Raw genomic sequence first — 12,236 nt, 5'->3', positions numbered from 1 at the left:
CTAAAGTAACACATGAAATATACACCACATCCTCATAAGTGTGTAGTCTATGCATGAATAGTGGCAAATAAACACCTTACCATGACATTCACCATGAGTATTGCTAGCGGGAGAAGTGGAAGAGAAAGCAGTCATTATACTTGATGGTCAGGGATGGAGAGAGAGAGGAAGGTTGTTGAGTTGGCCTTGAAGGTCAAATCCCAAGCCGGGCCACTATCTGGTTGGGAAATAGAAAGTGAGAGGAGAAAGGCATTTCTGGAAAGAAATCCCTGGGGGCAAATATTCTGCAGCACTGAAGGCACGCAGGATTAGTTTAGAGTTACTAAAGCGCCGGTAGACAGGGGAGGAGGAGGAAGAGAGTTGAAAGAGGAGACTGGAAAGCAGACTGAGGCAAGGCTGGGAAGGCCTTGGGTGCTAGAGGTGTTTGGAATTTGTGTGCTAAGCAGGGAGAGGCCATTCGAGTTCCCCCGTGCATTGAGTAAACACCACCTCCTGACGCTGTGACAGGTATTCAGTTAGCTGCTGGTGAGGAACGTGGCTCCTGTCCCTGTGAAGCTTAAAGTCTGGAGTAAGGTAAACCCTAAGAATTCAGACCACAGTAGCATGTCCACTGTGATGGAGAAGAAACAGGGACAATGAGGACATAGAGCAGGGAAGGGGGCCTAGGAAGCTATTCTGGAACAAGTGAGTTGGTCCCTGAAGTTGAAGCATCTGCAGAGGTAAGGAGGTGGGGAGCAGAAGTGCAGGAACCGTCTGTGCAAAGAGCCTGGGGCCTCTACAGCAGAAACTGTTCTAATCAGATTTGCATTTTAGAAATGATAACCCTAGGCCTAGCGCGGTGGCTCACGCCTGTAATTCCAGCACTATGGGAGGCCAAGGCTCTACTAACAAATCTCTACTAAAAATACCAAAATTAGCTGGGTGTGGTGGTGCACACCTGTAATTCCAGCTACTCAGGAGGAGGCTGAAGCAGGAAAATCTCTTGAACCCAGGAGGCAGAGGATGCAGTGAGCCAAGATCACACCATTGCACTCCAGCCTGGGTGACAGAGCGAGACTCTGTCTAAAAAAAAAAAAAAGAAAAAAAAGAAATGATAACCCTGACCAAGGACTCCAGGAAGAGATGGTGTTAATCTGTGCCAAGACAAGATTGCAGAAAGTCCCTACTGTCCTCTGGCGACAGGGGCTAAAGGCAGAGGCTAATAAGGTGGTGCAGGCAGAAAGGATGGGATTTATGGCAGAACTTTCGGAGGCGGAGGCAGAGGCAGCCTTTCACAACTCACTTCATCCGGGCAGGGGGTCTGGGAGGAAAAACACTTTTTTCAAAGTGCCAATTTCTAGCCTTAGTAACTGCTGCAGGCAGCTGAACTCTGCAAAGGTTCTTATTTGGCCCCGACATTCTATACGCACTTATTAGCATTTTGTTCAAGAAGAGGGTGGTGCCCCCAAATGTTTCCATATTGCCAAAAGAAGCTAAATTTCAAACTTCAAGTGTCTACTCAAACCTAAGACTGAACCCCTCAATTTCCCTCATAACTCCATTATCCCCCAGGCTTCCTCCCAGCAGTAAGTAAAAGGCAACCCCATCTCGCAGGTGCTCATGCCAAACACCTAGAGTCATGCTGGAGTCTCATCTTCCCTCCTACCCTGCTCCCTATCCATCTGCAAGCCCTAGGCTCTGCCTTCCAAATGTTTTCAGAACCTAAAACCTCTCCCTACCTCCCTGCAACCTGCTTGGCTGAAGCTCTGCTCTCCCTCACCTGGATTAGAGGTAGCCCCAGAAAGCACGCCCTTCGGTCTAACTGCAACACGGGGGGCAGGCTGATTCTTTCCAAAGGTAATCAGTTGGAGTTACTCCTTGGCTCGAAACCCTGCAATGGGTTCTCACTTCTCTCAGAGTAAAACCCAAAATCTATCTGCCCTCTTTTCCTCTCACCTACAGCCACCCTGGTGTCTCCCTGGTCCTGGAGCTTGGGGCCACACAGTACCTGCTCCTGTACCTGGAACACTCTTCCCCAATAGCTCCTCACCTTACTGTCCTAGCTCTAATGTCACCTTTTTAGGAGCCCAATCAATCACCACCATATTAAAAAACCCCAGCCTTTCCGGTCCCCCTTCTTTACATTGTTGTCCATAACACTTCTCATCTGCTATCAGACTTTAAAATTTATTAGGCTGGGCGCAGTGGCTCATGCCTATAATTCCAGCACTTTGGGAGGCCAAGGCAGGTGCATCACCTGAGGTCAGGAGTTTGAGACCAGCCTGGCCAACATGGCAAAGCTCCATCTGTACAAAAATACAAAAATTAGCTGGGAATGATGGTGCGTGCCTGTAGTCCCAGCTACTTGAGAGGCTGGGGCGGGAGAATTGCTTGAACCTGGGAGGCGGAGGTTGCAGTGAGCTGAGATTGTGCCACTGCACTCCAGCCTGGGCGACAGACTAAGACTCCATCTCAATAATAAATAAAATAAAATTTATTTATTAATAATCTCTTCTGACCAGAATGTATACTCCCAGAGCGAAGGGATTTTAGCTTATTTTGTTTAGCTACATCCCCAGCACCTAGAATAGAGTACAATACACAGTAACTACCTTACAGATGTTTGTTGACTAAGTGGAAGGTCATCTTATTAATGAGGCTCCCTGAGTCACCTGGACAAAATAGTAAGCCCTCACCTCTTTTGCCCTTCACGCTTATTTATTTTTCCTTGCACATATCATCAACATGAGATAAATGTTAATACCACATATTAGTGTGTTTATTCTCTTCTCCACACAAGAATGCCACCTCCACAGGGGCAGGGATCTTGTCTCTTTTCTCTTTGCTGTATGATGAACACCCAGGGCAGTACCTGGCACAGAGGAGACGAGAAAGAGAAGGAAGGAGAGCCAGAGAGGTCAGGTGTGATGGCTCATGCCTGTAATCCCAACAATTTGGGAGGCCAAGAGGGGTGGACTGCTTGAGCCTGGAGAGTTTGAGACCAGCTTGGGCAACACGGTGAAACCCCGTCTCTACAAAAAGTACAAAAATTAATTGGGTGTGGTGGCATGTGCCTGTAGTCCCAGCTACTTGGAAAGCTGAATAGGGAGGATTGCTTGAGCCCAGGGGTCAAGGCTGCAGTGAGCAATGATCATGCCACTGCACTCCAGCCTGGGTGACAGAGGGAGACCCTGTCTCAAAAAAAGAAAAGAGAAAGAGAAGGAAGGAAGGGGAGAGAGAGGAAAGAAAGAAAAAGAAAGGAGGAGGGAAGGAGGAAGGAGAGAGGGGAAATGGAGGGAAGGGGAGAAGGAAGGAGAGAAGCAGGAAGAGAGGGAGGAAAGGAGAAGGGAGGAAAGAAAGAAGGAGACAGCGAGGGGGAAAGAAATAGAAAGGAGGAAGGAATTCTAACTCCATATTATCAAGGTCACAGATGAGTAGCCTAAAATAAGAAATTGGTTGTTCTACCTAGAGCAAGAGATTCTGTCAGGGAGCAGTGAAACAACCAGGCTTAAAAAAATTTTTTTTTTTTGAGATGGAGTTTCGCTCTTGTTGCCCAGGCTGGAGTGCAATGGGCAGTCTCGGCTCACTGCAACCTCTGCCTCCTGAGTTCAAGTGATTCTCCTGCTTCAGCCTCCTGAGTAGCTGGGATTACAGGCATGCGCCACCATGCCCTGGTAATTTTGTATTTTTCGTAGAGATGGGGTTTCTCCATGTCTGTCAGGCTGGTCTCGAACTCCTGACCTCAGGTGATCGCCCTCCTTGGCCTGCCAAAGTGCTGGGATTACAGGCGTGAGCCACTGCGCCCAGCCTAGGCATTTCTTTAAAATCTATCCATTCGTGTGCTCCTTTAGTCAAAATAAAAGGCAATGTCTAGTAATGATGCCAGGATAAGGAGTAGGCTACATTGGATTCTAATCAAAGGAGGCATGAGTCACTGAAAAACCATCATCATTTGTTGGCTGCTTTCTTCCATAGTTTCTGAACAATAAATAAGAAGGATTGGCCAATCTTGTTACTTGGCATAACAAACCAGGTAAGCATACTTGATGATTCAATTCCATTTGGAACCGATACTACACATTAAAGAAACAAAACTAACATTGGTGTTCAGCCGAGTTCTGTCCAATGAGCCTTTGCCTCCACTGTGTCGTGCTGGGCATGCCGCTACAATTTTAAAGGTAATGACTGTTATAGTACCACCTCGTATTCATGTGATTCACCTGAGTCAGGCTTCCACCACTCTTGAAAGTCATTTTAATTATCTCGTTTAATGACCTTCACCTTGCAGGAAGGAAACAGAGACATGAAGAGGTTAAGATAAGTGACGAGGTCTCAGGGCCAGGCAGGGAAAGAGTGACTTGTTCTGGAGCCTGGGAGTCCACCCACACAACCAGCCACAGTCCCCCAGATCTGCCTGCTCTGGTGAGAGAAAGGAGGGGACAGAAAACAGCAAGCCCTTTCTTTCCCCCTCACATCTGTTCTCAGGACTCATTTCCTGTCTAACTCAGAGTCACCTTAGATCCTTGTAAGTGACTGGAACCAAGTCACCAAAAAAAAAAAAAAAAAGCAATTGTTTTTCAAAATATGAAGCCTTCTTTGGGAGAAGTTGGCTAGAAAACATGGGAGAAAAGGCTGGAACAATTGTCTGGGACGTTTTCTAATATGTTTTCACCCCCTCTTCCCTCAAAGGTCAACAAGATACTCCATTGTGGAAGCTTCCTCAAAAGCTGTTCATGTGGATGTCTTCAATACTCCAGATGGCTTCTCTAAGTCCTACTCCAGGCCGATCGTCATGCAATCTGTTATCTTCCTTTCCATCTGTTTTCTCAGGCAATTTTTTTTTTTTTTTAATAGGGTCTCACTGTTGCCCAGGCTGGAGTGCAGTGGTGTGATCACAGCTCACTGGAGCCTCGACCTCCTGGGCTCAAGTGATTCCTCCCACCTCAGCCTCCCATGTAGCTGGGATTATAGGCATGTGCCACCACACCCAGCTGAGTTTTACATTTTTTGTAGAGATGGGATTTCGCTATGTTTCCCAGGCTAGTCTTGAACTTTTGGGTTCAAGCAATCTGCCCATCTCAGCATCCCAAAGTGCTGGAATTACAGGTGTGAGCCACAGTGCCCAGCCAGACTAAGTTCTAATCTATTGAGAGTTGGAATCCAAATGCTGGAATCCAATGCAGAAACTATGTAAGATTTCAATCTGTCACATGTCTACCATCTTCCTGAGACAGGCCATTGAAAGTCAAATTCCACTGTCATTTGTTTCAGGAGAAAAAAGATATATGAATGTATATATTTGTAAACACAAAGATGATTTCTAAAAAGATAACCAATAAACTGGTGATGGCCAGTGCCTTTGGGTAGGAGAACTAGGTAACTGGGATAAAAGGAGGCAGGAAGACTGACACTTTTTTTTTTTTTTTTTTTTTGAGACAGGGTCTCACTCTGTTGCCCAAGCTGGAGTGCACTGGGATCTCGGCTCACTGCAACCTCTGCCTCCCAGGCTCAAGCAATCCTCCCACCTCGGCTTCTCAAGTAGCTGGGATTACAGGCCTGTGCCACCATGCCTAGCTAATTTTTTGTAGTTTTTGTAGAGATGGGGTTTTGCCATGTTGGCCAAGCTGGTATGAACTCCTGGGCTCAAGCGATCCTCCTACCTTAGCCTCCCAAAGTTCTGGGATTACGGGCGTAAGCCACGTCACCTGGCCAAGACTGACACTTAATACCCTTTTGTACCTTTTGAAGGTTGCACCATTTGCATGTATTACTTATTCCAAAAATTAAATGAAAAAACAAAATAATAGGTGGAACAAAACCGAAGCCTGGAAACTGTGGAAGCCCTTTATCAGGAAATAACAAACATGATGGTATCACATCTTGACTTTTCAGTGATGGTTGACAACAGAAGCATTTACCAGGTAGTGAGCTCCCCACATGCAAGCGGCAACTTTAATTGTACTGTAAATCTTTGCCCTTACCTTAGTTATCTGTTGCTGCCTAACAAAATACCCTGAAATTTAGCAGTTTGAACCACAAGTATTTATCATCTCGGTTTCAATGGATCAAGAACCTGGGTATGGCTCAGGATCTCCTTGCAAGGCTGCAGTCAAGGTGTGTGCCAGGGCTGCAGTCATCTAAAGGTCTGCCTGGGGAGATCCACCTCCAAGCTCACTCACAGGGTTACTGGCAGGATTCTGTACTCATGGGCTGTTGGCCAGAGGCTAGCTTCAGTTCCTTGCCATGCATGTCTCTCCATGGGGCAGCTGGCTTCTCTTACAGCAAGTGAGAGGGTGAGAGAGCAGCAGCAAGAGGAAAGTGGGGTGTTTCTGTGCCCCAGCCTCAGAAGTGACATCCCATAACCGTGGCCATATTTTATTCACTAGAAGGGCATCACTAGGTCTAACCCCTGCTCAAGGGAGGGGATTTCCCAGAAACAGAAGAAATCACAAATTACACTTAACAAGAATCCTGAGATATTTTAGAAAGGTTCCAAATTTGGCCAAAAGTAACTTGAGAAGGCTCTTATGGACCAAGCATAAGAAGTCTAGCAGGGCTGGGTGTAATGGCTCACGCCCGTAATTCCAGAACTTTGGGAGGCCGAGGTGGGCAGATTGTTTGAGCCCAGGAGTTTGAGACCAGCCCAGGCAACATAGCAAAACCCCATCTCTACAAAAAATACAAAAATTAGCTAGGCATGTGCTTGTGGTCCCAGCTGCTCTGGAGGCAGAAGTGAGAGGATCGCTTGAGCCTGGGAGGTCGAGGTTACAGTGAACCGTTGCTGCACCACTGCACTCCAGCTGGGTGACAGAGTGACACCCTCTCTCGGAAAAAAAAAAAAAGAGGTCCAGCAGCAGAGAGAAATTACTTCACTCAAACCAGCATCGAGAGAGGCAGATAATTAGGAGCACTCACAGACAGAGCTGAAAGGCTCCCAGAAGGGGCAAAAAGAAAATGTAAAATTAACCTTTGAAATCCAAAGTTGGTGTCAGGTATAGCCTAATGTTCACTTTTTAATGTTAGCAACACCGAACATGGTATTTCTACTTTATTTTTGGTATAATTATCCATTCTTAACTTTTGTAATGAAAGAAAATACAGGGCAGGGCGCAGAGGCTCACACCTGTAATCCCAGCACTTTGGGAGGCCGAGGGGGTGGATCCTGAGGTCAGCAGTTCGAGATCAGCCTGACCAACACGGTGAAACCCCGTCTCTACCAAAAATACAAAAAAATTAGCTGGGTGTGGTGGCGGACGCCTGTAATCGCAGGGACTTGGGAGGCTGAGGCAGGAGAAGTGCTTGAAAACCCAAAGGCAGAGGTTGCAGTGAGCCGAGATTGCCCACTGCACTCCAGCCTGGGCAATAAGAGCAAAACTCCATCTCAAAAAAAAAACAAAAAATGAAAAAAAATAACATAGGTAAATTAACACTTATAATATTAAACAGTCTCTTTTGGCTAAACCTGTCATAAATCACCACAGCATATAAACAAATGCTAGAGCTTAGATGGTGAATAAACCAACTGGCCTTGAAGCCCATGTTTCTAATTCTCATAACAGATTTATTATGAATCTCAAATTTCACAAATTTGTCTATCTATGTAAAATTGTTTTGGAAGATGTCAATAAATGTAGAGAAATGTTTAAAATCTGAAGCTAGAAAAAGGTAAACATTCGTTTTTAATCTTTTGCTTACTTGAGTAAACCCTTGAAAGGATTCAAAAATATCCAACTTGTGAAATTTGTTTAAAGTCCTTTTAAAATAAAAATGCATAAATGTATAATTACCTCTAAACCTAACTGAAGACTTCATAGAATTCACCCAGTTTGAAAACAGAGGTCTTCTGGCCTGTCTCCCAAGTCACTATGCACGCTGTGGGAAACATCCTGTTGTATGTTTACATATATTAACAGCTTCGGGAATTTCACAATTAAAACTATGGTGGGCTGGCTTCCAATTCAGGCAGGCAGGTGTGGGGGTGTGGAGCGTGGGCGAACCGGAAATGAAAACAAGCTTCTGGAAAGATGGAGGGAAAGGAAGTCATAATTACTTAGCAATCAGGAGTCCCTATAGTTTGCCACTTCTAAACGCTGGAGGGATTTCATTTAAACTCTAAGAAATACACTTGTTCAATCCTTACATTTTGCAACCTTCAAAATCTCTTAATTGGCTTCAACCAAGAGGTTGCCTGATGGAGGTGATATTGTACACGATATGTAAAAAACCTTTATTTTTTCTGTGGACAGTTTCACCCCAGTAGAAGCAAGCTGTGGTTTCACCTTTCTCTCTTTTGTTTTTCCAGCATGTGCCCACCCCTCATCCTGACATAACTGATTAGGAAAATGATTTCTAACTGGTCAAGAGTCCAGCCTCGACAGCCACGTCTCTGGTTCCGTCAGAATTTCTACAGAAGACAATTTCCTTGTCTCAGCAAGGTATGTATGATATATGTGGCCTGGTCAGTGGCCGGCTGCCCAAACAGAGTTGTGTTTGGGTCAGTCCACTGTTTAAAATGTTAAAATCAGACATGAAGACCGTTCACATAACCACTGCTGGTCAGATATGAGTAATCTCCAAGAACACCAAAAAAGGAAGCTTAAATGCTGATTGGCCTTCTTCAAAATCACTTGGGAAACTCCAGAAAGGGAAGGGATAAAACACAGGAACTTCTACTTTTTTAAAGTCTCCCGAGGTGATTTTTAATCCTCAGAAGATGGGACTGAGTTCCTGATCTAGGTTGAAGTGTAATGTGAATTCCATTCTTGCCAGTAGGTGAATTACTTTGATCATTATCTTTATTCTTGAGACTATTTCACTCCATCTGGAGAGCACTTTGTTGAGTTTTGGCAACACTGCAGAGTTGTTAAAATTATAAAACAGAACCACCTGTTTTTGAGCTATATAGGTTATTAGAAAAAAATCTCCAAAATTCTTTATTTTTACAAGAGGAATCCAGAGCTCAGAAAGATTAGGGGAGGTGAGAGTGCTGAACTTGTATTTAGTCTCCCTGTGCCTCAGTGTCTCCATCTGTAAAGTGGAAATTAATATATTCATTAATTAATCAGTTATTGAATGCCCACTAGGTTGTGGACTCTAGGGATGAAGAAGATATGGTGATCTCTCACCATAACTTAAATCCTAACACAAACTGTTACAGTTCAATATGGGAAACATAGGCAGGTGCAGTGGCTCGCACCAGTAACTCCAGCACTTTAGGAGGCCAAGATGGGAGGATAACTTGATGTTGATGCCAGGAGTTTGAGACCAGCCTGAACAACATAAGGAGACCCCCTGTCTGTACAATATTTTTTCTTTTTTAATTAGCCAAGCATGGTGGCACACATCTGTAGTCCTAGCCACTCAGGAGGCTGAAGCTGGAGGATGGCCTGAGCCCAGAAATTTAAAGCTGCAGTGAGCTGTGTATAATCAAGCCACTGCACTCCAACCTGGGCAACAGAGCGAGAACCCATCTCTAAAAAACAGTAATAATAATATTTAAAATACAGTAAATGCCAGGAGAAGACAATATGCTCAGGTTGCAGTGGAGGCTTAGCAAAACCATACCTAACCCAGCCTGGGAAGCACATGGGAGGCCTCTGCCATAGGCCAGAAAGCTGCTGCAGTGAAATCCATTTAATTGGAGAATGGAGCAGAAAGGCAGAAGATGCAAAGATAACCTGCTGTCTATAGAATTTGCGAAAATAAGATGAAGCAATGGTTTGCCAGTAGCAAATAACTACACATATATGAGCTATGAAATTAGGTAAAACTAATCAAGGCCACCCACAGCTGCTGCATTGCAGACGCCAATCCAGCATCCTTAAGTTACACTATTCATTTATTTCCATCATTTTCCCCACAGGTTTATATCTAGACATTTCCATAAACCCAAGTAAATTTTTTATGCGTGTAGGCATCCTATTAAGAGTCTACTCTTTATAGGGTGTCTACTTTCCAAGCTGTTCTCTGTCTTGACTATGCATGAGAGAATCAGCCAGGTTTATCCCAGATTGGCTAATAAGACTCTCTGGCAAGGAGAACTCAGGCATCAATGTTTTTGATGCTTCCCAGGTGAACTTGAGAATCTCATTTATCAAAAAGTCAAGAATGAATGGCGCACATACACACAGACAGAAAATTCTTCAGTCACCTCTGGTTTATGCATTTTTAGAAAGGCTCCAGATAATGTGAAATCTATTTGTTTGAGCCTTGACTATAATATGATTCTTTTAGGAAAACAGATTTACTGTCTAAATGATACCTGGCTCAGATTAATTCTAGTTTGTCTTTTTTTTTTTTTTTTTTTTTTTGAGACAGAGTCTCACTCTTGTTGCCCAGGCTAAAGTGCAATGGCACAATCTTGGCTCACTGCAAACCCGCCTCCTGGGTTCAAGCAATTCTCGTGGCTCAACCTCCCAAGTAGCTGGGATTAGAGGCACCCACCACCATGCCCAGCTAATTTTTTTATATTTAGTAGAGACGGGGTTTCACCATGTTGGCCTGGCTGGTCTCAAACTCCTGAGCTCAGGTGACCTGCCAGCTTAGCCTCCCAAAGTGCTGGGATTACAGGCGTGAGCCACCGTGCCCAGCCTAGTTTGTCTTTTCTAAAGATGCACTGGCTGATGGGAGGCAGGGACATTCCTAGAAGTATGATAGGTGACAGAGAACACACTGTCCAGGTTAAGAACGCTCTATAGAGAGACTACAAAATAGAAACTGTAAAGATTACAGGGGAAAGAGGGCATCTGATGGAACGCAGGCATGGATAAGATAATATTTACGTATCTTTATGTTTAACAAAAGTGCTAACGTGCTTACTGTGGTCCTCTGAAACTGATGACAGGCACACAACAGGGTGGACACATATGGTTTAACAAACAAGTCTTTTTTATGTATTTATTTCCTTTAATAATACAGAAAGACTGCGGGGAATAAGAACTTTAAAAATATCAAATATGCCTGGTAGATGCTGCCTTAAGTGAAGCAAGACTCCTGATATTCACAAGAAGAGACAATATAAAAGGAAACTGAGGGCCAGGCATGGTGGCTTATGCCTGCAATCCCAACAATTTGGGAGGCCAAGGCAGGTGGATCACTTGAGGTCAGGAGTTCAAGATCAGCCTGGCCAACATGGTGAAACACCATCTCTACTAAAAATACAAAAATTAGCCAGGCATGGTGGCGTGCGCCTGTAATCCCAGCTACTCAGGTGGCTGAGGCAGGAAAATTGCTTGAACTGGGAGGCGGAGGTTGCAGTGAGCTGAGATCGCGCCACTGAACTCCAGCCTGGGTGGCAGAGCAAGACCCCGTCTTAAAACAAATAATAAAAGTAAAACTAAAAAAGGAAATTAAGCATTGAAGAAAACACAAAAGCTGTCTCCTCTACCATACATTGAAGGGCACATGGTGACAGAGCTGTTGTCATTTCAACAGTATTTCTGGGCTTCCCCTGTTCTCTACATCCTTGCTACTCAAGAAAGAAAGAGGAGCAGAGGGCATAACTCAGGAGGGACTCCTACTTTAACTTTAACTGGGGTGGGCAGAGACTACACTGAAGAAATGACACTTTAGCCAAAAGGCAAAAGATAAGGAGCCGTTCAGAGGAAGAGCTTTTCAAGCGAGAAAGCAGCAAATCTGAAGTTCCTGGGACAGGAAGGGACTCATCATGCTTCAGAAACTGAAGTAGAGAAAGAATGGAATTTGCAGGGGGAAGCCAGGGTCGGGGCAGGCTGGGCATGGTGAGCTGTGGAGAGAAGGTGGCTGTTGTTAAAACCACAGCATGAGCTACTGAAAGGGTTGGCAGGATCTGAGTGGGTATTCTGGTTTGGAAGGGGCGGGGTAGAAACGTAGCCCTCATGTGAGAAGGCTACTGGAATGGTCCAGGAGAGGAAGGATGACAGCTTGAACCTCGTGGATGGCAGCCAAGATAGAGGTTATTGGGTGGAGTCAAGGTCTTCCAGAGGTAGAAGCAACAGGCCTTGGAGATGGATTGGAAATGAAGGCGGGATGCAGTCTGGAAGAGAAAGGGGTCAGAGATCGAGTCCAGGCTTAAGCCAGAAGGCTTAAGCACCAGCTAGAGGGGTATCATCTTCTCAACTGATGTCAGAGTTCAGTGCTCAAGGTGCTGTGTTTAGGGGCATGCAGGAGAGTATGAAACGTGCCTATGACTAAGTCCTGTGGGACCATAGTGTTTTAAGAGGACTCCTACCCATGGTTTAGGGTAGAATTCCTCAACCTCAACCCTAGTGACATTTTGG

The 12,236-nt window shown here is 44.9% G+C and overlaps 1 protein-coding gene across 4 annotated transcripts in view; it reads right to left on the bottom strand.

Annotated features, from left to right (window-relative positions):
* LOC105477079 (ATPase phospholipid transporting 8B1) overlaps positions 1 to 12,236 on the bottom strand; it is a 159,133-nt gene that overhangs the window by 126,372 nt on the left and 20,525 nt on the right. Inside the window, exon 1 of one of the 4 annotated variants that reach the window (XM_071085273.1) lies at positions 7,767 to 7,781. The exons of the other annotated variants lie outside the window; for them this stretch is intronic. The gene's annotated coding sequence lies outside the window, so the exon portion shown is untranslated. Of the gene's footprint in view, positions 1 to 7,766; positions 7,782 to 12,236 lie in introns of those variants that run through there. 4 annotated transcript variants of the gene reach the window in all.

This window comes from Macaca nemestrina, chromosome 19 (genome assembly GCF_043159975.1).
Source record: "Macaca nemestrina isolate mMacNem1 chromosome 19, mMacNem.hap1, whole genome shotgun sequence".
NCBI classification, from domain to species: Eukaryota; Metazoa; Chordata; class Mammalia; order Primates; family Cercopithecidae; genus Macaca; species Macaca nemestrina.
The sequence above is the reverse complement of the archived record's forward strand: the minus strand, read 5'-3'. Positions and strand labels throughout refer to the sequence as shown.